This window comes from Anser cygnoides, chromosome 2 (genome assembly GCF_040182565.1).
Source record: "Anser cygnoides isolate HZ-2024a breed goose chromosome 2, Taihu_goose_T2T_genome, whole genome shotgun sequence".
Classification (NCBI taxonomy): Eukaryota; Metazoa; Chordata; class Aves; order Anseriformes; family Anatidae; genus Anser; species Anser cygnoides.
The window spans coordinates 123,048,797-123,075,153 of NC_089874.1; the positions used below are offsets into that span (position 1 = coordinate 123,048,797).

A 26,357-nucleotide genomic window follows, 5' to 3' on the forward strand; every position below is an offset into this window, starting at 1 on the left:
TGAGTAAGGACAGACATGCAGGGACCGGAGGCCACACGATTCCAGAGCCTTTGCAGACCCTTCGTGACCAGTAACTCGCCACAAGCAACCGGTTTACAATCGTTATCATAAAGAAGAGCCAACAACACGTATGAAGCATTTACATCCACTCTGGATGATCCTGGAGTGAAGAAGGACATGGACAGGGAGCCAGGCGGGAAGAAATAGAGTGCAGAAGTCAAACTAGCACATTATAAACCAGTAACTCAAAGAAACCTCGGAGAGGAAACTCACTCACTGCTACGTGCATTTACTGCACTAGTAGGCCTTTTTGATACGACTTTGAGAATTAAGTTCAGCACACACACGACACTGACAGGAACTAGTGTGGTCAAGGTAACATCCTACTGCAGGCAAAACCACAGTAAATTGTTAATTATTTCCCAGTGATCAGGAGTCCAGACATTCTTTCTCACTACCTCGATTTTAAGGTTTACAAAAGGACAGTTCTGCATGTTATTTGCTTGACTGAATCCTATGTTTCCATACTTAGGAAAGCAAAACAGAAGGAAAAAGAAAAAAAAAAACAGTAAATTTTTCATGCAGTTCTGTTTGTTAGGGCAAATCTTTATTGAACATACAGAAGAATATCATGCAGAAGGGAAAACAAAACAAGAACAACAATGAAAACCCAACCCCCCCCCAAGATCATTCCTCATCCTCTGACTTTAACAGCCTACTCTAATAGGTAACAGAAACGGGTCCGGGCACCTGCAGTAACTCTTTTCAAGTGCGTCTTCTCAAACCACCGAGATGCCAAAAGAACAGGTCAGGTGGACACACATTTCACGTCTGGTAAGCCCCGGTCCCGTTTCTCTGATACCCCTCTGTAACTTTGAGCAAAGGGGGCTCAGATGTACTGCTAATCAGCTGGTGCGTTTTTATTAGCCTCCAATCCTTGCTTAAATAAAGAAACAAAACCACTTGATCATCTACCTCTCTGACGAGTATTCCCTTCCCACGCAACCTGACCTGCCAATTCCTACCCACGGGGCTCCTGCAGATTCCCCACCACAGCGCTACCACCGTCCTGCAAAGATTTCGCCTCTAAAACGGTAAAAGCTTCATCTCCAGGCTGCAAAAGCCTGTAGGCCACCAAGTGTTCAAGTTTTCTATTAGATATACAGGCTGCTTTTTATTTACAAAGGCTTGGATGTTGAGCCGACCCCACCACAAACAAAACGGGTATTTATTTACAGACATCACTAGCGATTTACAAGAAAATGTAATAAATGGGTCGCACACGAATGTGAAGATGTCTGAGCAGCTGAAGTGCTAGGCGGCTAACTGGGTATTTCAGCTATCTAAGTTAACTTCAGTATTGCATCAAATGCTCTACGAGAGCGACAGATCACTAATGCCAAGTTAGTCATTTTCAGTAACAGTTCTCATGGAATTTTTTCCTTCTAAATAATCAAAACAATTGGTCATTGGACCTTATAAGGAAAAGTGCCATACCAAACGGAATTTCATAAAATACAGCTGGTTTAACTTCATGGTTCCCCCTCCAGCGCATCCGCAGCACCTGAATATTGGGACTGTATTTTATTTTATGATTTAAACAAGAAGACAAGATAATACTATTAAAATAATTACCAGTAGACTAACTTGGTCACATAGTTTCAACTGTTCTTATGACAATGAAAAACATCCAATAACACCACAGCAGAGCAATTTTCAAACTAGTAAATACAAATACTTTATTTTTAACAGCAAAGTCTTAGCCTGTGAGATGCACTGCCAGAAGGCAACATACAGCCAGGCAGACAACACTTATCTCTATCTGGATCATCCAGAATTGTAACACGATTTTAAGAGGGCTTCAGAAAAAATAATAGCAACCCTCTTTTTCCAGGACGGGATCCAAACCAGCAGAGAGTTAAGAGAGGATTTGCTCCTCTGTATCTTATGGTTATACCACCCCCTGAAGCATCTGATAGCTGCTAATATCAAGACAAAACACAGGACTAGACAGAACAGTAGTCAGAATTCCTGTTGTGTCAGATCTAGAGAGGATAACACCTTTGTGAACTCCAAGCAGCAGCCTCCCACCGCTCCAGAGCGTCTCTTGAAACATGCAGTTGAGCTCGCCTCGAGTCTAGCAAAGTATATGTTTTAAGACCTCGGGCACTGGGACACCTGCCAAGTCACAACAAATATGTATACACAATCTAATCTACTTAAATTTTGAGTGGAAACTCTGTGCCCTTTAGATATATCCCTCAAGGCTACGAATAGCTTACTTGTTGGACAGGATGAAGTTTCCCTGTGTAAGTAATAACCGAGCTCGTCTGGCATCTAACCACGCCTCCCGGCTCCTTCCAAAATCAAAGATCGAGGAAGGAGGAGGGATGGGGATGAAGGTGAGGAGATTGAGGAGATAGGGGCGAAAGCAGAGTAAAGAAGAGGAAACAGACAAATTATAGGTGGATTAAGAACAACAAGGCTCCCTTAACAGAACAATTATAAGGAAGCGATTGCTTCCCTCCCCTTTATTTGGCAGATGACAAGTTGGTTAAAAAACAAAACAAAACAAAAACGAAACAGGGAATACTGTGAACAGGGGGAGGAGGGGGGAAGGGGGGGGGGGACTAAAAAGCGAAGTGAAGCAAAGCAGAGGCAAAGCAGCAAGGTTTAACTGCAAGGCAATGCTCACTGTCCAACAGATCTGAACACAGAGAGGATTATTCACAGCCTTGGTATGGTCACCTTTTCTTAGGAAAAAGTGTCCAGAAAGCAAGCCAATGAAATCCTCGGGAGCCTGTGCTGGCTTCTGCAGCTAAAAATAAAATTAACAAGAGAATAATCAAAAGAGTTTAGTGTACAGATGGATGCAAATGAGCAGGGGCACATCGCACCAGCCCAAAGCGGTAGTTAAATAACTGTGGTGCTTTCTAAAATGAGCTAATGCTACTGTTTTTCTTTAGAAGCCGGTGACCATTGTGTTTGAAATTTCATACAGCACTTGTTTTTACGACCTATGAACCCTCTGCTAAGAAAAGCTAAACAACTGGATAAATTTTAAATAAGGGATCTTTGCATTTGGACGCTACAAGAAAATTTTCACCAGCAGCCTCGTTTCCTACCACTGACCAATCTCTTATAATATAACTATTAATCCTTTAAAAAGCTTGGTCTGATTGCACACAACAGTGGGCGGGCTTATCTGAAGTAAACCCGGTGCGATACACACTACTTGTTTTAGCAGGATTTATTCTACTCTTAACAGGTAACGTTACAACTACACGTTTCCCAGTGCAACCACCCTGCTTACACAAATCTGAGTAGCAGAGGGCAGGTGAGGGAGATGTGGAGGCTCACGCCCATGCCACCGATGTTTGTAAGCGCACAAACCCGCAATCTTCAGGAAAAAAGAAACGCTGCGCTCGTGAACACGAGGCGCGGGTTCATGACAGCGAGCACTGGGTAATCCAGTCTGACAGCACGGCACCCACCCAAGCTTTCCGTCGGCAGCACCATACGAGAAAGCAACACTCGGAGACTCGGCTGTAGAAATTAAGTTTCTTTCCTGCCTCCTATCAGATCGCAGAAATCTGCAGGAGCAATGAAAGGTATGCATCCCCTTCTCCTGCAGAGAGAGCTGGGAGCTCGTCTGACTAAACCACGCGTGCTACGTATTATCGGCCACACACGAGACACTTGTTTCGGACCCGTGGTGATGGCAGTCGTCCTCCTCACCCCCAGCTGCTGAAGGGATGGGTACACAGTGGCCAAAGAGAGGACGGGTTGTGTGAAGGAACGGCTAAGAAAAGCAGCTCAATGCCGAAAAAAAAAAAAAAAAAGGGTAGAAAGGCCTGATGATTTCCGTGTGTCCCTTTCTGAAATCGTCTGTGTCCTTACAGCAGGGAGGTGCTTTTGGAGGGGCCTGTATCCCAAATGGGAGCTGAGAACATCAGACGTTTGTATTTCAGCCTCATCGTTACATCAGTTGTCACCAAAACGTTGGGGTTTGCACCCAAAAGGCTGTACGTGCACGGATGAGGGCTGCTACTTCACCTCAAGAGCAGGGCTGTGGGAACCAGCACTGAGGCACCTCACTTTTTTTTTTTCCCCTTTCTTTTTAATTTTCTAAAAACAAAACAGTGAAGAATCACTCAGCGTGGGTATAGATACGGTACAGATAATTGCTGGCAGTTAACCTCAAGGCCTGATTCCTCATCAGATTTGATATCTGACTTGGCAAGCAGCTTCAGCAGTTACGTTCCCCTCTCTGGAGCGGTCCCAAAAGCCAAGCAGCTATCTCTATCTCCAGAATTAGGTAACTGCGCCCAGCGAGCGCCTTGTTTACCGGGCCAGCCGCAGGCAGAGGACACGGTGCCCAGCCCGTGCCCCAGGCCGGCCAGACACAAGCCACCTCCTGGCTGCGGGCCGGGGCAAGGCAGCGCCAGGCCGGAGGGATGGCACACAGCTCCGAGGCAGGGCTAACAGCCCCGGGAGCGGGAATGGGCACTTCTGTCCAGCTTGCAGGCCAGGGCACAGGCTGGCAGAGCTTGGTTAACGCCCTGAAGAGCTGGAGAAGAGACGTCTCAGGTGAAGGCTTCCACCTCCAGCTGGGTTCCTACAGCTCCAGCTGTAAAAGTCACCACGGAACTGCACCTAGGTGTTCCCTATGCCCTCTCCTCACTGACCAGGCCAGGCAGCAGCTCAGCAGCAGAAGTTTTAGCACCCCGCTAAGCTAAAACCCTTTGGGGCTCGGCACCGCCCCTCCATCTCACAGGCGTGAGGGCACGGCTCGTGGCGCAGCAGGCCGAGCGCAGCGGGATGGCAGAGCAGCACGGTGCCGCAGCTCGGCGGGGACAACAAGAGGCACTGGACGGCTAAACCCATGTCACCGGGGACACGTGCACTTCCCTGAATGAACCCGGCCTGCCAAACACCCGCAGCAACCTCTAACTACAAGGAGAGGCAACGGCAACTGTTTCAACTGGCTACTCCCACCACAGAGAAAGTAAGATAGAGGTTCACAGCCCTCAGTTCACAACCAGAGGCTGCTGCCAGCCTCCGAGAGCAACACGGGGCCTTCTGGAAGGTGAATCAATGAAACAAATCCAAGTATCTGGTACACAGACACAGCACCACCTCTGATACTTCAGCACTACCTTCTGATTTAACAGGAAGCAACACTCCCACGTGATGACACGGGAGAGTCTCAGAACTGCATCAAATCCAGAAAGGCTTTTATTTTTTTTTTGCCTCAGTTCAATATTGAGGAAAGGTGGAAAAAAGTTATCAGGCCATACTATACCTGACGATAGTATGGCCTCCTGCTTGGAGCATGTTTTGAAAGAAAGAATGAAAACACGAAGGTAAAGAGAAAATACAATAAAACGTAACATGATTTTTAAAAGCTGAACAATGTCAAACATCCAACTTTCCTTCAACATGACAAAATACTCGTTATACAAAGGAAGCACAACAGTTGTAGTGTAACTCAGTCGGACAGCTGATATACCACCACCTGAGCAGCGGTTTGCCAAGCCGAGAAGAGAGGGGTTAGTTCCAGGATCGCGAGGCAGGAAAAGCAGCAGATCAAGAGGAGATGACAACAGATTTCTCCCTGAAAAGTGGAAGGATGTTATTTATGGAGTCCTGCCAAGACTGGTTGTCAGTCTTTTTTGATTCAACATTTTCATTTCTATACGCACTTTTTTTTATGCCTGTACGTGAGCACTACCAAAATTTGTGGAAAATGCAAACTGAGGTACCGGAAGTTTAGTACAGACTGAAACAACCCATAAGAAAAAGTGCGACAAATCTTAAGGACAGCTGCGACAGAAAGGGGATGAAAAGTTGCAACAAAGGAGAACTTAAGGCACTTAGAGACTAGTGACTTCCGCTGAAAAGTGAGGAATCATTGCTTGGAAGTAGCACAGAAGGATAATGTCTCTGTATGACCATCCTATAAGCAGCTACTAAAAGTCACTAAAGAGAGCTGTTGCAGAAGGAAAAAAAAATGAAATGATTCAAAAAGCATCTGTATTTCCAGTGCAGAAGGGGACATACAGACATTACTATCAAAATCTTGCTAGGAACACCATGTACAAATCTGGTAATACAGATTTGAAAAAGATTTATTTGGGTAGCATGACAAATCATCTGACAAAAAAAAAATAAATCACAAAAAGTCTTAATAATTACACCAAAGACAATCAGAAGGGTTGGCACAAAAGATAAATATAAACTTATCATAAGTAAGTTTAGGCCAGAAACTACAACGGTTCCTAGCCAATAAAACACTGCTTTTCAGTTTACCTGTCAAAAGATGGAGGAAAACACAGCTAGTTTGCAGGTGGACCTACACAGGGTCACAGACAGACAGACGGACGTGGTTCCTGGGACAGCCTGCCGCTCGTCCCAGCCAGGGCGACTTGGTCCAGTCCCGCGCCCCTGAACTCCCAGCACAGCACAATGATGGTCCCCACGGGTCAGGCCAGGGGCCCAGCACCAGCCAACAGCAGACCACGAGGAAAGGCAAGTGTACGGTATTTTGGAGAAGTACCACTGTTTGTGATTCTGTGACTTCCTCAGCTAGGTAAATTTAATAGCTCCCCGAGCACTTCTTTCCCACTATTTTGGTGGTCCCTTTTGGTACCCACATGAACTTTTTTACTCACAACATCCCATGGCAAGGATTTCCAGCTTCATTTCACATTTTATTAACAACTACTCTCTTTTAGCTTGCTCTGAACCAACCTCCCACTATTTCTCTTAACTTCTTGATAATTTTGCTCCTCCTTTATCTCATCTATGTCATTCACAATTCCTTTATGGTCTGTGATTTGAAACCTCTACTGTGTTCTCCCTTTTGTAGTCTCCTACCAGGATGAAAAGTCCAAGTCTCCTTAGACCTTTCCTTTGTGGAAGCTGTTTCACTACTTTGTTCATATTTACCACCTTTTCCTGTATTTTCTCCATTCTACCGCTACCTCTTGTATGGTATTCAAGACAGGGACACTGTGGCTTGCTGCCTGTTTTATGGTATATGGTCTTCACATGCTTCTGCTGTGGTACGTCTTGCAGCAGGGTGTTCAGACACTTGAGCGGCTCAAAAGGTCACAGGAAAAAGTTCATGGAAAAAGTCTAATAAGGTTAGTAAATAAAAAAAATGCCACATCTGGCCTTTGACCAGCAAATTACTGGAGACCAGAACACTCTGGGAAAGCTATAGTGACATGCTTGTTCCTGTGCCTGTCACTACATGTTTGGTTTTGCCACTGTCAGATACAAAATGCTGGGCTTTGATAACGCACACCGGTATAATCATTCTTACTAAACAGATTTGATCAGCATTTATCAAGCTGATTAAAAGCAGGATTCTTCATCTCAGGCCTGCCTTAACCGGGCAGGTAAGACCTGAGATAACAGTTTTCTGTCAAGCCCTGATTTGAAAGCAAGACAATTCCTCTGTTAATTCACACAAGAATTGACAGTGCTGTCAGTAGGTGCACGCGCTAGCTCAAATCCAGCATATTTTACTATTGGCAGAATTAGGAGTATCACATTTCACTATGCTGCCAAACACTTGCCATCATAAGACAAACTTCTCTACGTAAGACAACAGATGGCTTTGCCAAACTGCCATTGTTTGGGCTGAAGTTTTACAAGTTAGTGTCTGCTTCAGTATTTTGTTTCTTTACTTTTTATTCATTCAAAACAGTACAGACGTTTAAAAAAAATCTAAGGAAAAAGAAGTTTTGCCTTCATCAAAAAGCTCTGGCGGATTTTTCCTACTTATCCTTTTCCTAGAGTTTTGAACCCCTGTTCTTTGGGATGGAGACTTGAAATCAGACAGAAATAGTGGTCAAGCTGTCATTCCTGTGAATTCTGCCCAAATCTGGCCAGATGGATTACTTTTTTTTTTCTTGATTACTTTTTCCACAACCCCTTTAGTCATTCAGAAACCAATCTTTTGAGTCAGATAATTGAACGCTGTCCTAGGAACTCAGAATCTACCGGAGATCTCTGTCATTTAAATTGAACACTATAGAAGAGGTCGTTAATTTTCCAGGTCCTTGGCATGGGTCTCCAAGGAGCGATTTGCAGAAATACTTAATGTCTGCAGTTGCAGTGGAAGGCAGCGAAAGCTGTGTTCTCAAAAGATTACGAAGACAATAGCTTTGAAAAACTAGGCCCAGTAATCTCAAAACAGGTTCTCCTGAAAAATGCCACAGAAACTTGATTCTTAATAAACAACCCTCAGGAAAACCACAAGAGCCGTTTACTTTATTTTCATGATGGATTTTACCCTGGTCATGCATTGCAGGCTGTCTTGCTTTGGTATCGAAGTGCCTAGGGTGCAAGTCCCGCGGTGTAGCACCTCTCTCCATCACGAGAGCCAGAAACGATGTACCACCGCGTAGGTACGTCACAAGGGTACGGGCTGGGGCTGCAGGGCAGGGTTTCTCCAAGTATCCAGAGCCTGCGGCAAAACATCAAATGTGCTAGGGAGCATACCAGAACTCTGCATAAATATGTTCCATTGTCAAGATCCATGTATAAGTTTCCAGCCAGCAAACTGGCTTGTGAACTCCCATCTGCGGGATATATACAGCTCTGAGAACGAGCATCCCGCTGGGTACGTGCCTTCAGTGATCCAGGGCCTGAAACGCAGGGCAGCCCCGGAGCGCACATGGCAGTGACTGAGAGGAACGTAATGTGGCTTTGTGTAAACGGGGGACAGAAGATTTTACTGCTCGGTTTAAAAACAGGAGCGTCACCCACCATAGTAAAGTGACACACAAAATTAAACAGTGTGCATATGTGCAACTGCCAGTATTTTAACTGCTTCCCCCCCGCTTTCCTTTCCACACTTCTCAGCTCAGCTCAGCAAGCCTGACAGGGGAAGGACAGATGCCTGCTGTGTTTTCCTTTTCAGCCTCTAGTACACTGAATCCTAAAAATGGATGCTATTTTTTTTTTTTTTAAGCACGCGAACAAAGCAACACAACTCCTAAAGCCTCCTTTAGTTCTATTTATTCTTACACGGTCATCGGTGCTTAGAAACAAACATTCTTCCTGTCCACCGCTCTCCTGTGAAAGCCCACAGTATCTATAGTTACTGGAGAAGAGTGCTTCAGTTATCTAGGCTCCGCTCCTTCCCATGCTTTACTTTCAAGCTTGTCCCAGAAGGCTTCCTTTCTCAGAGGATACCACAACCACGATTTCGCTCTTTCTAAAGGCAGCGAGTGAAATTCTCTCTCCTCACTGGGAAGCTCGTCGCTTCTTAAAACAATCAGATACTGCGATCACATCTGAGACCAACGATCTAGAGTCACTTCTGATCGATTTAACAGCTTTCAGCCAACCTGCCAGGTCCCCAGTGGTGCAAGAAAAGTTGAGAGACTGCAACTCTACCCCTAAGAAATGCTGCTGGGGAGCACAGGCTGAGAACAAAACAACAAACCAAAACGAAACAACAGCTACCAACTTCCCCCAGACCATTTTTTCCTACTTAGTTGTAGGTCTTCCTGTCAAAGGAAAGCATACGGGGTAGGTGGCACACACCACCACAGTAACACTGCAAAATTCTCACCAGGACAGAAATAGCATCAGGAAGAGCACCTCAACTTCCTTCAGAGTGTCCATGGTTTTCTAACAGCCCTGAAAAGCCAACACCACGACAACTCCCCTCTTAAGAATGGAGTGGCATGAGGGTGCATGGGCAGAAGGACTGTATCAAGTAAAATGCTTTCCTAGTCCTACCTCTCTTAAGCCATGCTTGTTTACAAATGCAGTCTCACACAAATGAGAGAGACTTTCGGCTGATTTTGCTGGGCTGTTACCCCTTGGCCACTTGAAAATCAAATTTTCTAAAGAATATTTTGTGTTTTTAGATAGAGGTAGCATAAAAGCATTCCTCCTTATGAGAGGATGCTTCCCCCTGGTTCAACGGGGCAGCAGAAATTTGTGCCTCAGAAATGTGGGGCATAATTCTGAAAGGAGCAAACAAACAAGCCAAAAATCCAGTTCGTGCAAATATCCTCCCAGGACAGCCATTTATACGATTCTTCCAGTGGTGCACAAGGTGCTCTGAACAAAGAGAGCACGTTGCGGGAGACAAGGAAGCAGTCCAGCGCAAGCCACGTGCTACGGCAGAGTCCTTCCCCGGTGTGCGAGGTCAGAGCCCAGGGAACTGCTGTTGTACACGACCCAGGACAGCAAAACCCATGGCCTGAAACTCTGCTGGGAGATGGGCATTGCTGGGGGCTCATCGAGGAGAGCAGACAAGAATCCTCTGACGCACACACGTACTGTATCTGATGCATTTCAGAGGACCGATACATATTGCAGGTACGTCCTTGGTCACAATCTGCTAGCATTTTATCCATGAGCTCCTCACCATTAGACAAATACCCCTCGGTTTCCTAGTGCTCCTCTGTCACAGAGCACCATCCAACTAAGCAGGGAAGAAATAAGAACACAAACATTTTTCTTTTGCAAAGACTGAGTAATGCGTGACAGAAAAATGATGAAAGCAGAGTAGAAAAGCAATTTGGTACAGAAAAGCACTACATTAAAAATAGCAAGGAAAGATTCAGAAGAGTTTGAATCAAAACAAGTTAAAAAACAACAACTGAAGAATGCCTATAAATCAAAGACTTCAAAATACTAAACAATAAGAGACTTCATTATGAAGAAAAATAAACATAGGGAGACAAAAGGACCAGATCAGTAAGATGTTTTATAGTGCTGTTAAAACAACAGTCCACCTGGAGAAGGTAGTTCTCACTGACAACTTTGAAAAATTTTATGCTCTACAAATCAAAACTGTTGTTGAGGAACAGTTGCACAAACTTGAGATAATGTGAAATATGTGTAACAATACAGGAAACAAGCCACTTCTAGACAGGCAAGGAGAGAAAGCAGAAACCCAGAAAACCTGAAGCAGGCAAAGAAACAATCAGTTTGCTCCTTGTGAAGGCAGTGGGATGCAGTGACGATGGCTAGGAACACACACCCTGGTACTCTTTTACTATAAGGAATTCATCAAGGGCTTGACCTCTTGCCTGCCTCGTCGTTTCAAATACAAAAACTCCTCTTTGGTAAATACATTCTCGTCTGTAAAACATAATTATGGTCTGAAAGTTGATGCTAAAAATAACTCTAAGGAGCTTCGCATTCATGTCTTCTTGATTTCTGTATCAATTTACTTGATTGCAACAGTCAAGTGTACGCCCTCTGGTCCTCAAGACTGAAATGAGTTCTTAGGAGGTTCAGTCTTTTCGAGGTGTTTGACAGGGTGACAGTTTTGCATTTACATCTGTAAATAATAGTTTAAACATTTATGTGTGACTGTAAACACATAACTATAAAGGACAAAGCATTCACAAATGTTTAGTAACTTTCTTAAGAAAAGCAAGCATCTGAGTTAAAAAAAAAAAATTAGATTAGGGAAACTTGAAAAAAAATAAAAAAGAATACATATTCCACTAATCCATACTGGCATGCCAGGAAAACTTAAAGACAATTTGGAACGAACTTCACAAATTCTTACAATTAGGAAATACATGAGGAATAACATCATGAATAAGTCTTCAAATTAGCAAGTGACCAAGAAGTATACACTTTGCCAATTTCAGTTCAAATCAAAATACTTCATGATACAAGCATATTTTTAGTACTTTTACAAATAAATGATTTCTTTGGAATAAGATTCTTCACTCACTAACATTTTCATTTTTTTCCTGCAGTGTCAGAAACAGCCATTTCAAGATGACTTTCACGAATCTGCAAATTTAAAGGGACAATAGATATGCAACCTCACACAAAGTCGGTGCGTCAGAAAAAAAAAAAAGGACAAAATTCTTTTAAACAGGAATTTTGAAAAAGGCGTTTTTCTTCACTCTAAAGACTGCCTGAAACGACCACGGGGCTAACCTGATGACACATCTATTTACTATATTTTCTTATGCCCGTTATTCAGTTGTTGGCAGTAAGACAACTTTCATTTAGCAATAGCTTGGACCCCTCGTAAGGGAATGTGTACATAGTAGCTCTCTAATCTTGCTGCCCAGCTGCTAAGACAGTCACATGAGTCACTTGCTGCCTTTAGAGCAACACACACCACTTGCTGAATTTAGAGACAGTCTCTGTTTCTGCACTGGCCATACATGTAAACGGAGCAGTACCTATCCTAAACGCACACCAAAACGTCTAGGTGTTGTTTTTTCTTTTTTGTTTGTTTTGTTTATAAATGTGAAAGTGGTGAGCCAAAGAACAGTTTTTACTAATGCAGTTAACAACCCAGCTCCACGAAACGATTCGGGAGCTGTTTTTGCAGCAATCGTTTCCACACAAGTTAGGCTAACTCCAGGAATCGGTTCAAAGGTAGGCAACTTCATCTAATTGCTGAGCGAAAATACAGCCGTAGTGGAATGAGGGACTATCTGCCAGGACGATTAAGTATACAGCTGCGGAACAAAACGATTTACAACAATTCCTTCCTTATCAGTTTTTCAAACTGTGGCTGTTTGGAACACCATCTTATTCAGCAGTGTACTTAAAAACACTTTACAAAAAGACTGGCATAGCAACTTCCGCGCAGCACCATGAAATTCCTCGTCGAAAACATTAAAATCACCAAGATAATCTATACACGCTGCATAGGAAGTATTTTCACATACAAATAGCAGACAGCCTAACAACAAAGCACGGTTAGTTCTTTGGGCTGTCACTGCTTTCTCAGTGTAGGCCCTGTAATGTTCCGTTTACCCTGTACCACGTACTACCTTCCTTCCCATATTCTCCCCGTCTCTCACTCTGGCACTGCTGTTTGCAGGTGGCTGTGTACGAAGTGATCAGCAACACGAGGCATTAAGCTATGGCTGTACGTGGTCACAGACCACTTGTGTAACAAGCACAGAACCGTACTTCAAATTACAGAGCTGATCTCACCAAACGAGGACTCTCTTAAATTACATAAGATTACCCACATCTCTGGTGCAAAATACATTGGCCCTACTTGCAAAAGGTGTTTCAGTGTGCCTCAGGAAGCAGCACGTCAAACCCTACCTAACTCTATTAGTTTCAAGCATGGCCAAGTTCGTCTCAAAATGTTCTTTACAGACATCTTGCCACTAGGAAATCACAGTAGGTAATGTCCCAGCTCACCAGTCAAGCAGCAGCACATTTTCAAGTTAAATACTCTAATCTGACAGATAACATCAAATCGAGCTCCATAACTAGCCAGAACAGAGTATCAAGTAGCAATAACTAAACATTTCTCTCATGTTGTACCATTCTGAATTAGCATTTGCAAAAAGAAAATGAAAATGATTATTGCTAAGCTGTTTCAGCAAATTTTGCACTGTAATTCATCTAAGTACAAGCAAATTCCTTGCCTTAATATCTAATAACTAAAAAAAATCCCGGTCACTGATGCACACACAGTGGCAGTCAACCTACAGTCAAATTTCAGTCTCACACACATATCTACTGTTCTTCCGAGTAACATTGAGCAGTTCTGAAGTGAAAAGATAAGACAGAACTTACTTTTCAGATGTACTTTGTGTGCTTTACAGACCTTCCTGCAAAGTCAGTATTGCTGTCTCCCACCTTTGTGTGTCTCTCTACACAGAGACAGTATAGAATTACAAAAACTGAATGAGGAAAATGCCACTTCAGGAAACAAAGTGTCAGAGGAACATGGAGCAAGATTAGCAACTGAAACAGGTAATTCCAATAAGTTTCCCAGTCTCCAATCCATCTAGCATAAATTCTCATCAGTCTTTAACTTCCATGTAATCAGTAAAGCATTCCTTTCAGGTATTTGGCTATCACAATCTAATATTCTACATTAAAACTAGGAATTGTTAATGCCCCTACACCGAGAAAAGGAGTTTGCATTCACCATTTTTAATCATCTATTTGTCTCAAATAGCCACAATGCTTTAAAACAGGCCAAAGCACACTGACATGTAAAACAATTCTTGGAAAAAAAGGCTGCAATTTGATAATGCACGCATTACACATTCTATTAAAGAAGCCTCTCTCCTGAAGAATTTGAGTTTATGGGTGTATTTCTGTGATAACCTGAAACCTCTCAGACTGATCTAGTAAGAGACAGCTGCCTGGTATAAAAACATTCCCTACAGAATGATGTACGATGGCTTAGTGGATTAGCATGTTAAAAACATAATCTCTTTTGACACAACTATTTTTAAGCTGTTTAAAAAAAAATAAAAAAAAAGTATAAAATATTAATTCTGTTTTCCAACAAACATAACTTTTGATCTGCTGAGTCAGAGGTGTTATGCATAATAATCACAGCAGGAGTACAAGGCTAGTTGTGTTTGCTTGGAGGAAAAAAGACAAGCACAATTCTGTGCAAATAATAATAATAAAATCACAGAGCAGAATTCAATTAAAAGCAAATATACCGGAGGGAAACAGTAATTCTGACAAAACAAAATACTTTTATTCCTAGGAACACTCCACAGTACTAGAAAGTGAAGTGTAAAGCCACAAAACATTTACATTCAAGTTTTGTAATACGCACTCCCAACACTGGACTAAAATGCCAGGTGTTACCGAAGTCAGTACCATATCATTGTGCATCACATTTAATTCTGAACTCTAAGACACAAACCCAGTAAGCTCACTAACCTTAGAAAGCACATCATCATACCCTGTCTGAATGTAGTAGAAGAGCTCTGTACTTGTACAGCTCCCAGAAATAGTCGTGGCAGGGTTCTGAGTACCTCTGCCTATGTAGGTGTCTATCCTTTTTACCTCAAAAAAGGTTATGGATGTATACAACTTTCTTTCCATCAAGTTTTGTTGCAGAAAACTACACTTCTCTAAATGAACATTATATATTATTTTTATTAATTTACTACTATAATACACATTTCCTTACCGAGGGTTTCAAACTATTGCTAAATGAATCCCAACATCTAAATGTTATTTCCTTGGTTGAAAAACCATCATCAGATTAGTATAGCAGTTATTTTTCTTTGCTTTCACGACAGTTCAATACTTCTCCAATATTTTTATTGAAAGGATTTTTGTCCTTTTCAAAGCACTCTAACTTCACGTGCGGTTACATTTAATTGACCTTTCAAGTCAACAGAGTTGTAAAAATTATCCCGAAGTGTCCAATTTTGATACTGCAAGAAAAAAAAAAAAAAAACCTGAAAATGTTATTTAGTGAAGATCTTATTCCAGAGAATTCATTTATCTGTAAAAGCCAGAGTAAAGCAGTTCTCTGTTCATACTGCAGAAAGAGACCATTCCTTCACTGCAGGTCTGCTCCTCCCAAACTCAGGACATTGCAGTGCCATCATTAGGCAGTGTCCCCTGCTGAGAAGCACATGACTCCGCTGTTCTATAATGTACCCTGAATGACCACCAGTTGCTGAATGATGCTAAAAAAATACTGACTTTAACCTATAAAACCCTGAACAGTTTGATACTTGGCAACCTAAAAGATCACCCCTTTTCGTGAAGGCCATCTGAAACTGTCTCAAATGAATGTTGTAATACGATAGAAAAAAAAGTTTAAAAGTGGGGAAATATCATTTGCTCCCCAAGAAGCATTTCAGCTTCGGCATAAATCTCTTGCTCTGAGACAGGCTTATACAGACTATGCAGTTACTACTGTACTTCTACAAATGACATAGCTAGAATTTGACAGATGGAAATCTCAGATATTTGGAGATAATGAACTAGAGGCTGAATATCTTGGAGGTAGTAGTGAAGAAGTACTGTCAGCATTCAACTGGATTTTAAGCTTTGCCAGAGAAACCTGGGACATGCGTTTTTATGGACTTTTTGTTCAACTTCATTTGTTTTGATTTATAGCAAAGCACTGCTGAGGAGGCCAAGGAACCATGCAAATAAATGTGGTCAGAATCGGAAGGAAAAAAAGTCTCCCTCTTCCATCTTCAAGTTTCGTAGTTCAGAATTTGTCACTTAATAACTTTGCCAGCCGCTGTAATGTACTTCTCAAAAAAGTATCAAGAAACAGACTTCTTAAACAACTGAAGAATGCAACAGGTGAAGGAAAAAAATAACAAAAAATTTCTGTCTCCACGGAACCAGTCTAAATACCCACAGCAAGGAGGCACAATACCTGTTCTTATGTCCAGACTACGTATTCTCTCAGATATACCCTCAACATAAAATCCTACCATGAATTTATAAAGTTGTTAAATAACAGATAATCTCCATCCACTAGACCTCTTAAATCTCCTACAAAGGCCTAAGTTACAAGAAGTTTGGACATACGCATGTACAGATGCCATTCAGAGCACTGTCAGCATCAAAAATGGCCAGTTTTATTTGTATTTGGGGAAGAAGAATTAATACATCAGTTAAGCCCCATCTTCTCCAAACTGCAGCTCTTACTACCTCAATGAAACAAGTATGACTTAAATACTACTACACGTAACAGTTACAGAGCACTTGCAACTTGGTAGCAAATTTCTGCCTGCCTTTACACTTTTTTCTTAAGCTATTTACATAAAACCTTTATGATAAAATCACCACCACCAAATATCAAAGTACTGCCTTCGTGATGAAGGACAGAAGCTTAGCAGAAAAGGTTATTTTAGCTTCAAGCACAGTTTAACAACTAAAACTATAACAGGAATAGCCTCCAAGGTTTAGGACGTCCCCAAAGTCTTCGAGGGTTTGCTCAGAGAAAAGAGACTTTCTATGGCTTGATTCCTGATGAAAACATTGCCCACATTTGAAAAAAACATCACTGTACGCAAGTACTTATTAAAACAAAACCTTTAGGGTCCACCTAAGGAAGGACTGCGGAGTTCATCTCACGATAACAGAACGTATCATGAGTTTCAAGGTTGCAATGGGGCTGTGCAAGTGAAACCAGGAATTCTCAGGATCCATATCTAAAGAGACTGAGGGCCAGTGAGTGGTTTAAGTCATCAGAGCCCTTCCGTGACCACACCTCCCTTCTCACTCAAGGCTGGAGGAAAGATCTGGTCTCCTACATTCAGTGCTTTTATGAGGCTAACTACAGAAGAAATAGAAAATAACAACATATTCAACCTCCCCAGAGTGAAGCACCTTTCTGCCCCAATCAAATGGACCAGCGATCAATGCAGTTAAAAGCTTCTTAAATGCACTCTCCTTCCAGTACAAATACTTAAGTGTAATGAAGAGTATGAAGTTTGTTCTACATGAGGCACAGATAAAAACTGTACTAGAAACCAGAATTAATACTCAAGATGGACTTAACTTACTTGTTCTCAAATATTCTGAAGTGGCCAAGTTCTCAAAGGTAAAATAACGTTATACTACTGGGGATACCTCTAAAACCAGTATTTTTTTGAGGAAACCGATTCCACAGTTTACCATTTCTGAAAGCACAATCTAGATTTCTGTTTGCCCTCTGTGACTGATGCTAAGAGTGTGTCTGACGCTGTTCACCGCTTATTTGATCAGTGCTACAAGGCTGCAAAACCTGACATCTTTTCCTCATAGCTTAGTTTAACCTTCATCCGGTCTGGGGCTATTCCCACCACCCAAATACCACTATGACTACATTTTCCATGTTACTCTACACCCTGCTTTTTACACTTGTAGCATCACCAGCACAAGTCAGTTCCCAGCACTCCTCAGCACCAATTTCTGCAGCACAAAAATGATCAGCATCAACCCTTAATGGGACACAGATTCAACCTGAGAGAATGAAAGAGATTAAAACAAGTTGAAGAAGTGCTGGGTTTTGAAACCAGAAGGAGAGGAAACACTTGTGTAGGTAAGACAAAACCTCTTTAAAAAATTACAACTGGGAAAACATTACAGTTTACAAGTAATGAGAAATTAAACTAGTTTGATATAAATATTTCATATATACTTTTTAAAGCAATTTCAACACATATTAAAACCAGCCTGAATAATTAGGATAATTAATATATTATGATTCTCAGTAACTTTTTAAGTAACAAATAATGTAACTGTTGTTTAGGAATAGAGCTGATTTCATTGTACTGGTATGCTTATAACCATACTTAAACACCATTTAAAATAGCATGTAGCAACACCATCCTTTGACATATGCAATAATATTTTTATTACTTTTTCTGAAACTGATTAAAATATAGCCATAAGCTATATGTTTGTGCTGGGGTATAATTAGAAGTGGTTTAGTCTAAACACAATCCCAGTATTCAAAAGAATTAAAGAAAACTGTCAAGTCACAGAGCAAAAAAAAAAAGTCTGCAGATCCCCACTAACTGGCATCTATTGTGATCAGCTATGTCCAGGCTCTTCCCTAAGCTACGTGGTTGACAGTTTCTTAGTGTCCTAGATGAAACAAATTATGCTCCCATTGACCACAATAACTTCCAGAGAACAAAATAAGCTTGAACAATGCCTACGTTCCGCTTTTAAGCAAAGTACAGAACCCCACAAGAATTCTACATTGGTTTTATTTCAGTTGAATCCTCATTCTGCTTAAAGTACTTGCGAGGGCAAGAGCACCAGTAACTGATAACAGGTAGTTAACACCATAAATTTACACCTCTGTAGAGTATCATCCTATGAAAACATAAGGATAGCTGTAGGCAATTTCTACTTTTACATATTTATATTGTATCTATACCTCCACGTGATAAACACAGTATTCTTGTTCCGCCTCAAACGTAGGCAGCTGTACTAAATGCACAATTAGCATACATGAGAATTCCACACGTGACAGTAAGAGTTTGAAGAAACTTAACGTTTACAAACTTGTAAATGTTTTATTACTAACTATACAGGCTTGATTGAAATTTAATAGTAAGCTGCCAAAATTTTTCCTTCTGCCTTTTCTTTTTTGTAATAAGATCACTGGTTTCTTTTCAAAAATGTCTCTTTTCAAAAAAATTCCTATATTACAACTGATTCAAAAGACATGACATTCTTCCTAACCAGCCAGATGTTTCCTTCAAATATGTATATATATATGTAACGTTCGTGATAAATACATATACCACACAATAAACAGTTTTATTAGAAGTGACAAGCACTTGGTACAGTAAAATCTAATTTGCATACACAGGGTTTTTCTCCTGTTCAAACATTTAGTGTAATGAGATCTCATTAATTCAGAATCAGATGACTTGCAGGGCTTTTTAAAGTACTCATGCCCTGGTAAATCTGATACCCTGTAGTATACAAATACATACTCAATAAGTGAAGAGGGAAGATAAGCTTTCTGACTTTTTCCTTGCTGTCTGATTACTTGGCAATTCACAGTGAATGTGCACAAGACAAAAACCAACCCTCTACATCTCATTTCATGAGGAATACTTTAGATTTGGCAGTCTCAGAAGTGTAATGTGACCACGACCATAAACAGAAGCTTTCAGGGTGAAAGTCAGCAATACACAGTGCTGGGCTACCAGGTAAATTACCTGTACGATGCGAGTAAGGTACACTCTCTGTGCAAGCTGCACAGCTAAATGGCATGAAATAAAAATATTCTTTACAGAAGTATGGAGGAGATTATTATAAGTTACGTTAACTTTGGTAAAAAAACAACTTTGACAAATAATTCCCTTTAAACACCTTCTAATCTGATTTCTAGGGATATTCTCCTCTGAGAGGGGAATTTAGCACATTAAGTGCAAAAGAAGCTTATAGCAATAGAGTTTACTGTAACAGACACTTTTTTTCATTTTTCCAAGTTTCATTACATAATTATTTCTTAATTGCATTTGATGGCAATTCCAGATTTTTCTTTCCTGATTCCCACTTGACTTCTCAAAACTGATTTGAGCTGTTTCACTCTGGAGTTTTGAGTTACTGTTCTGTGCATTATAGCCACACTTGTCTACATTGATTTGTTTTATCTGTCTCATTTTTTGGTTTTATAATAGTTCGGTCCTGGATTTTTTAACTTTATTTTTCCATTTTCTTTCCTTTAAACAAATAAAATAAAATTATGCACATCAGGGCGCATTCTACTCTCTTCATGCCCTTGCAAGTCTATCAGAACTGTCAGGGTTGGGCATGTGTAAATTTGTCCATCATTTTGGCCATGCATTTGGATGTATTTGACAAGGTACCTACACTCTGAACAGACAGGGGGGTAGAAAAAGAACAGAATTTATTACAAAGAAGGCTATAATATAAATCAATTTATTCCTTCGACATAAGAATAACTGCATAAGCTTTCCCACTCTTTAACTGTCAGCTATGTACATATGCTGTCATCCCAAATCACTGCTATGCACTGTGGTTAACTTTAATGCCATGATCCTACAATAACTGTTTACAAGACACGCAGGGTCCATTTAAATACTAACAATTTTTATATATTCTATGAGAAGGCCCCATCATTTATAACTACTTTTAAAAGCACGTAATATCTCGTTAATTTTTTTAAAAATGTAATTCTCTTAATTTCTGCTAATTCAGCCCTGAGATGAGACAATAACAAGTGAACAGTGATACTGAAGTAGACAAGAAATACTTTAACAAGCCTGTCTAAATAAAACTCAGCTTGCAGTAATGGTGATCAGCTTTATTCAACATTAGGTTTTCATAACCTGCATACGATTAGAATTTTTCACATTTCATGTTTGGTGGACAACTTTTCACTGAAAATTCATTAGTATTGCAGTCTGCTCAATTTCAGGCAACAGGCCACTGTGTTCCTTGAAAAATTAAAAATAAAATATAGGCATCTGCATAAGCGATTCTACTGAGAGCTAATCAATACATTTTACATTCCAGTTACAAGTTTGTATAATTTAAAAAAATCAATATAAATTTAATTAAATTCTAGATGTGATTTTTTGATTAGCAAGAAAGACACACAATTCCTTACGATCAAAATGCCCAGAAAAAAATTTAAAAAAAGTCCCTGATACTTCAGAAACTTAAACATTTTACATTTGGTCAATACAAAATGTTACTGTGCTCTCCTACTTGAATTATTTTTAAATAGTTTTTTAAGGCTACCTAAACATTTGGTAATTGGATAAAGATGCTCAACAGTTCAGTGGATAGATGCTGCACCTTTCTTTCAAAAGCACTGCAAGCTAAATCCTCCCTAGCTGCAGATATTTGGAGTACCTCTCCTTGAAAGCAAGTGCTCTGTCACTTCGGTGGAGGTGGCTGCTAGCTCCTTTTAACTCTACACTGCCTTTGAGAATGGCCTCAGTGCTGCAACATACTTCACATTTTCCAGAATATTTTCCCTTGGTAAACAGATAAACTTGTTCAAGAACCTCCCCAAAGGTATTTGCCTGCTCACAAAAACTAGTTTTAAATACATAAGAGGTTACAGACACAAAATGTAAAAACTTTGTTTTAGCCTCTGAAACAAAACCTCCCTTTTAACAAAACAACCTTAAACAGTTACAAACAGTGGTTTATTTAGTGCATGAGTAGTGCCCTCTTTAACCCATTAATTTTAAAACATATGCACTGCCCTGAAAGGAGGAGACTTAAGGGCACCATTTTGACTGACTAACTGCAGAGATGGACGACCATTAGAAGTGGCTGCGCTTTGGATGCGGTGGCTTTTTGAATTTCAGAAACTCCTGCAAAGTTTCTTAATTTAAATCTCAAAGTTCTACATTGGAAAAGTCATTTTTCAGGCTTACTAAGTAAAATGTACACACCAAGAAACACACTTGAACTAAGCATTCAAGAATAGTTTAATGCAGGTCAATTTAAATTCCTCTATTTGCTGTACTGTTGTAGAATACTGCAATTATTAACTTTTAAACATTATTGAATAGGATTGAGAAATATCTTAAAAGCATTTTAATACATTTAGAACTCCCCAGTTCATCTACAAGAACTAGGGTAACTTTACCAACAACAGCCCATAGTATTTGTTTCTTCAGGTGTTTTAATTTTAGAAAATATTGAAATATTTTACTGAATCATGTACAGAACCAAAACAACATATAATAGAGAAGATTATCTTAACTCTTAGAAGTAAGGAAGCTTTGACTGTTACTTCTATTTTTATTAAACACCACATCATCCCTGTAAGAAGAATTCAGTTTTCTTCAAAAAAAGAATAATTAAGTTTGTAAAAAACAATCCTAAACAACATTTAGCTTCTGCTATTATCATCATCATCTGGATTATACTTTAAAATTAAGCCCATTTAGAAGAGTATCAAGCACTGTGAGAACACCCTTCCCTCCTTCCTCCTCCCTATGTCCTGAGTGTTGCACTGTGGTTGGACATACTGGATTTACTTTGTAATGCATAGCTGTAAGTCAAGAGAGAGACTCCACAACATGTGTGTCTTTCATATTGCTATGATCAGTGCCTACACCTTTTTTCAGTACTGCTAAATTAAGGATTTAGAAGCTCTTAAGCGGGTATAAAGGTTGCAACATATTAAATATTTTGTACTGATTGTCACAGATGCAGTATTTGAAGAGTTCTTACACACTGTTCTCGGCACCATTAACTAGTTTAATACAGTCAGTTCTGTAAATCTACCCATCTACCTACCTACCCTGGTACACTAAGGAAAAAAAAAAAAAAAAAGAAACCACACAACAGATGATGTACTGTTATTAATTTATCAACTTTCTATAAATTTTAGGATAATGTTCCTTCACTCAATAAAAAGAAGAGACCAGTGTAAGAAATATTTGGAAAGGAACTTTGAAGTAAGAATCCTCACTAACTATAAAAAAGATCTCCAAACCATGAAAGACAGCTCTGGAAAAATGTTCAATTTCATTTCTTTATACAAACTGATTAATCTTTCTTCCTTAATGAACTTCTTTTCTAGCCTAAGAGTAGCTGATCTGATTTAATTTTCACAAATGTGACTCAGTGGAAAACTTTGAGATTTCTTCCAAAATCTCTAACCACAAGACTATCCTAGTCAACAACTACTGTACTACAGCTTCTTTGGCCACACTTGCAGAAAAGGTAGAGATCATTTGTGAACAGACACTGTTAAACACCGAGAGCTACCACAACTGATACTCAAATTCCAGAAGTTCAAAGAAAGCACTTGCTGGAGTAGCCTCCCTGCAAGTTTAGCACTCCCTCTTCCCTCTCTAGAACCCCCTACCTGCCTTCAGCTTTTCATCTAGAAGCAAACACCAAGACTGCAAAAACAAAGGGTGTGTAAGGGAAGCACTGAAACTCCTCATAAAGCTATCAAATTGCCAAGTTAAGAGGCGATGTTAATTTTTTAATAGGATATTTTACTGAAAATTAAAATCCATAGGAGGTAATTTGAACAAGCAAAGCATTTCACATCATTACAGTTCAATACTTCCAAGTTAAAAATTCAGCAAAAAACTGTACCAGCCAAAACCCATGCTAAAAGCACGCATGCACACACACATGCACACGCATACCATGAAACCAGACCTCGGTTAGGATGATTTTTCTCTTTTTTAAACAAAGCCAGAGGCAATTCTTCCAAGTGATGCTATAATTACGCAGGTAAGGTGTACTTGTAAAAAGCCCCCAGTTTGGCCAACTAAAACTTACAGTTATTTTCACTATTTTTGAAACCTTTTGGAACTGTTCAGAAGAATTAGGTGTAGAACAAGCTCTCCAACGCTTTTCAACAAACTCAGGTGTCCCCAGCAAAACTGCATTTATTTAAAGTAGAAATAATGCACTCCACAACTTTTACAAAATGCCTGTGAAATCGCACTGTACACATAGGTCTCCTCCCAGGGAAGTCACAGCCAGCAGAACAGCACTAGGGTTTAACATAACAACCTGAGACCATTTCATTTCTGCAACACCCTTTCCAAAAAAACGCTCTCCAAAACACAGCATTTTAATCAACACACCAAGAAAACTCCCCTGAAGACTCGCTACGCACAAAAGAATTGCTGCGATCCGAACGAATCTGCACGTTTCCCCCAGTTATCTATGATTAATTTCTCAGACCAGGGCTGATTTGAGACCTTTCCATTAAAAAAAAACCACAACAACGAACCACCCCTCTGCTAGAGGCAGAGGTACTGCAGAGGTGATGATAACCATAGGAAAAGAGAAGCTGTCTCTTTAAAATGCCCTGATCCCACGTGGAACCAACATCAGCAGCACTTTCGCATTAACTTCAATGTGAGGCAAGATGAGGCATCATTATTTTATATAAATAAAACGAGGAGGCTGCGGAATACATTCTTTGTAGGACACAAGCAGGTGAACTGGACATGCCAGGGAAATCAGCAGCCACCCGCAGAAGAGGTGCCCTGCCTCTGAGCACTCTGAGCTCTCCCTATGGAGCATTACCTCAACCCCATACTACTCTGAAGAATCCAGTTTAAAGAGAGGAGGGAGCCACCACGAAAACTGGAAATTCAAAGGCAACGAAAATGCACTTTATAAACCGGAAAGGTTTACTCTTTGCCTCACACATCCTAATTAGATCAGGAAAGTGACACTACAAAGGCTTTACATTCCGGTCCGAAAAAAAAAAAAAAAAAAAAAGGAAAAGGGAAAAAAAAAAAAAAAGAAAAAGACAGAGGAAAAGAAAGGAGCCCCCATCTCCAAAACTCCCCCAAACACACAAAAAGCATTAAAAAAGGAAGTTATAAAGCAGCATATAGAGCATTTATCTTATCTGGGATCACTGCACATTACCCCAAAGTTATGCACTTTCTGCACTATCATCTCCCCCTACCTCTCTCTCCTGAAAGGGATTTTCACGTTTTCTCATTGTCGGTGGCGAGTTATAAGAGGCTTTTGCCTTCCCAAAGAATTCATCAACAAAAAAAAAAATAATAAATATTAACTCCTTGCTCCCTGAAACCTTAAAACGGTCTCGGGAAGGCAGGGGTTTTATTCTGTTCCCTTGAGGAAGAAAAGGGGGAGCAGCCCCGATTTTTAGGTATTTTTTGGCATTTTTTTCTGATTTTTATTTTGTTATATGCCTCAGTTCTCCCTCCATTTTGGTTGTTTATGATACTGACAACAAGCTGTCCCTGCTCTCTCTCTCTCTCTCTCCGGATCTCTCCTGCTTTCAGTTAGCAAACCCCCCTCCCCAATGCAACGCGACTCAGCACTTACTTGGGTTCACACTTTTCTCTAAACACACACCGATGGGGAAGGGGAAGGCTTCTGGGCCACTCGGAGGGGGAGAGCAGGCAAATTCGTTTCTTTATTACGAAAAAAAAAACTTTTGTCCAAAAAACGACGGGGAAGGGGGGTCGAGCGCCCCAAAGTCCCTCCGGATCCCCCCCAAAGCCGCGGCCGCCGGGTCCGGGGGACACCCTCCGGGTAGCCGGGTCCGCGGGGGAAATTTCTGTGCGAAATTCGGCCGGTTTGAGGCGGGGGGCGAATTTATATTAATTTTTTCCCTCATTTTTCGGCACCGCGGGCTCTTAATGTCTTCCGCTCCCTCTTCGCCGCTGTCACTGCCTTCGCGGCACAGGCTCCGGAGAGCCCGGGAGGGGAAGGGGGGCGGCCGCGCAGCTCCTGCCCCTGTCCCCCCCCTGTCCCTGCCCCCGGCCCCGGCCCCGGGGGTCGGCGGCGGGCACCCCGCGCCCTCCTCGCCCGTCCCCCGGGCAGCCCGCCGCCTCGCCCCGCTCCCTCGCCGAGCACCAGAGCGCCGCGGGGAGGGAGGGAGGGGAGGGAGGGGAGGAGTGGAGGAAAAAAGTCCGGAGAGAGGTTTTCGCTGAAAATCATCTCTTTCTCCCGGCCCGGGGAGGAGGCAGGGAAGGAGGGAGGGAGGCAGGGAGGGAAGGAGGGAGGGAGAGAGGGGGGCAGCGCTCGCCTCCCCTGCCCCTGCTCCCCGCTCCGCCGGGGGGGTCCGGCGCGGGCCGCCGGGGGCTGCGGGGGCCGGGGGGCGCGGGATGGAAGGGAGGGATGGGCAGCACCAACTTTTCCTCGCCGCTCGCCGCTCCTCTCCCCTCTCCCCCCCTCCCGCTCCTCCTCCCCCTTCATAATTTAAATAACCCTGATATTTCCCTGCTAAACCCCGGCGCCTGCCCCCCAAACCCGCAGCAGACTCACCGCGGGAGCCTCAGCATCCCCTCTGCGCCCCGTTTCCACCCTTTACAGTGTTCTCCGATTTTTCTGAAATTTTTTCCCCATATTTCGGGCTGGACGCGGCGGGCCTGGAAATTGTTTGCTTTCCCGTCCTTCCAGCAGCCATTGTAGTGTATGCGCTGCGGTGCAGCCCAGCCTGCCGCACACGCCGCGCCCACACCGCCCGCCGCCCACACGCACCGCGGGTTGGACGCCTCCCCCCGTCACTCAGCGCCGCGGCCGCGCCCCGCCGCCGGCGCCTGCGGCCCGCGCCGCCCGCCCCGTTGGTGGAAGGAGGCGCCGCTCAAGGCCGGGGCGGGCCCGCCGCCGCCGCCATTGGCCGCCCGGCCCTGCCGCTCAGCGCC

General features: G+C 41.9%; 1 protein-coding gene across 5 annotated transcripts in view; it reads right to left on the reverse strand.

Moving 5' to 3' along the window:
* PLAG1 (PLAG1 zinc finger) overlaps positions 1-26,357 on the reverse strand; it is a 52,556-nt gene that overhangs the window by 25,112 nt on the left and 1,087 nt on the right. For 2 of the 5 annotated variants that reach the window (XM_048072440.2, XM_048072435.2), the window contains exon 1: positions 25,978-26,199. The exons of 1 other annotated variant lie outside the window; for it this stretch is intronic. The gene's annotated coding sequence lies outside the window, so the exon portion shown is untranslated. Of the gene's footprint in view, positions 1-25,032; positions 25,454-25,977; positions 26,200-26,357 lie in introns of those variants that run through there. 2 more of the 5 variants (XM_013185885.3, XM_066993007.1) reach the window with 2 other exon arrangements.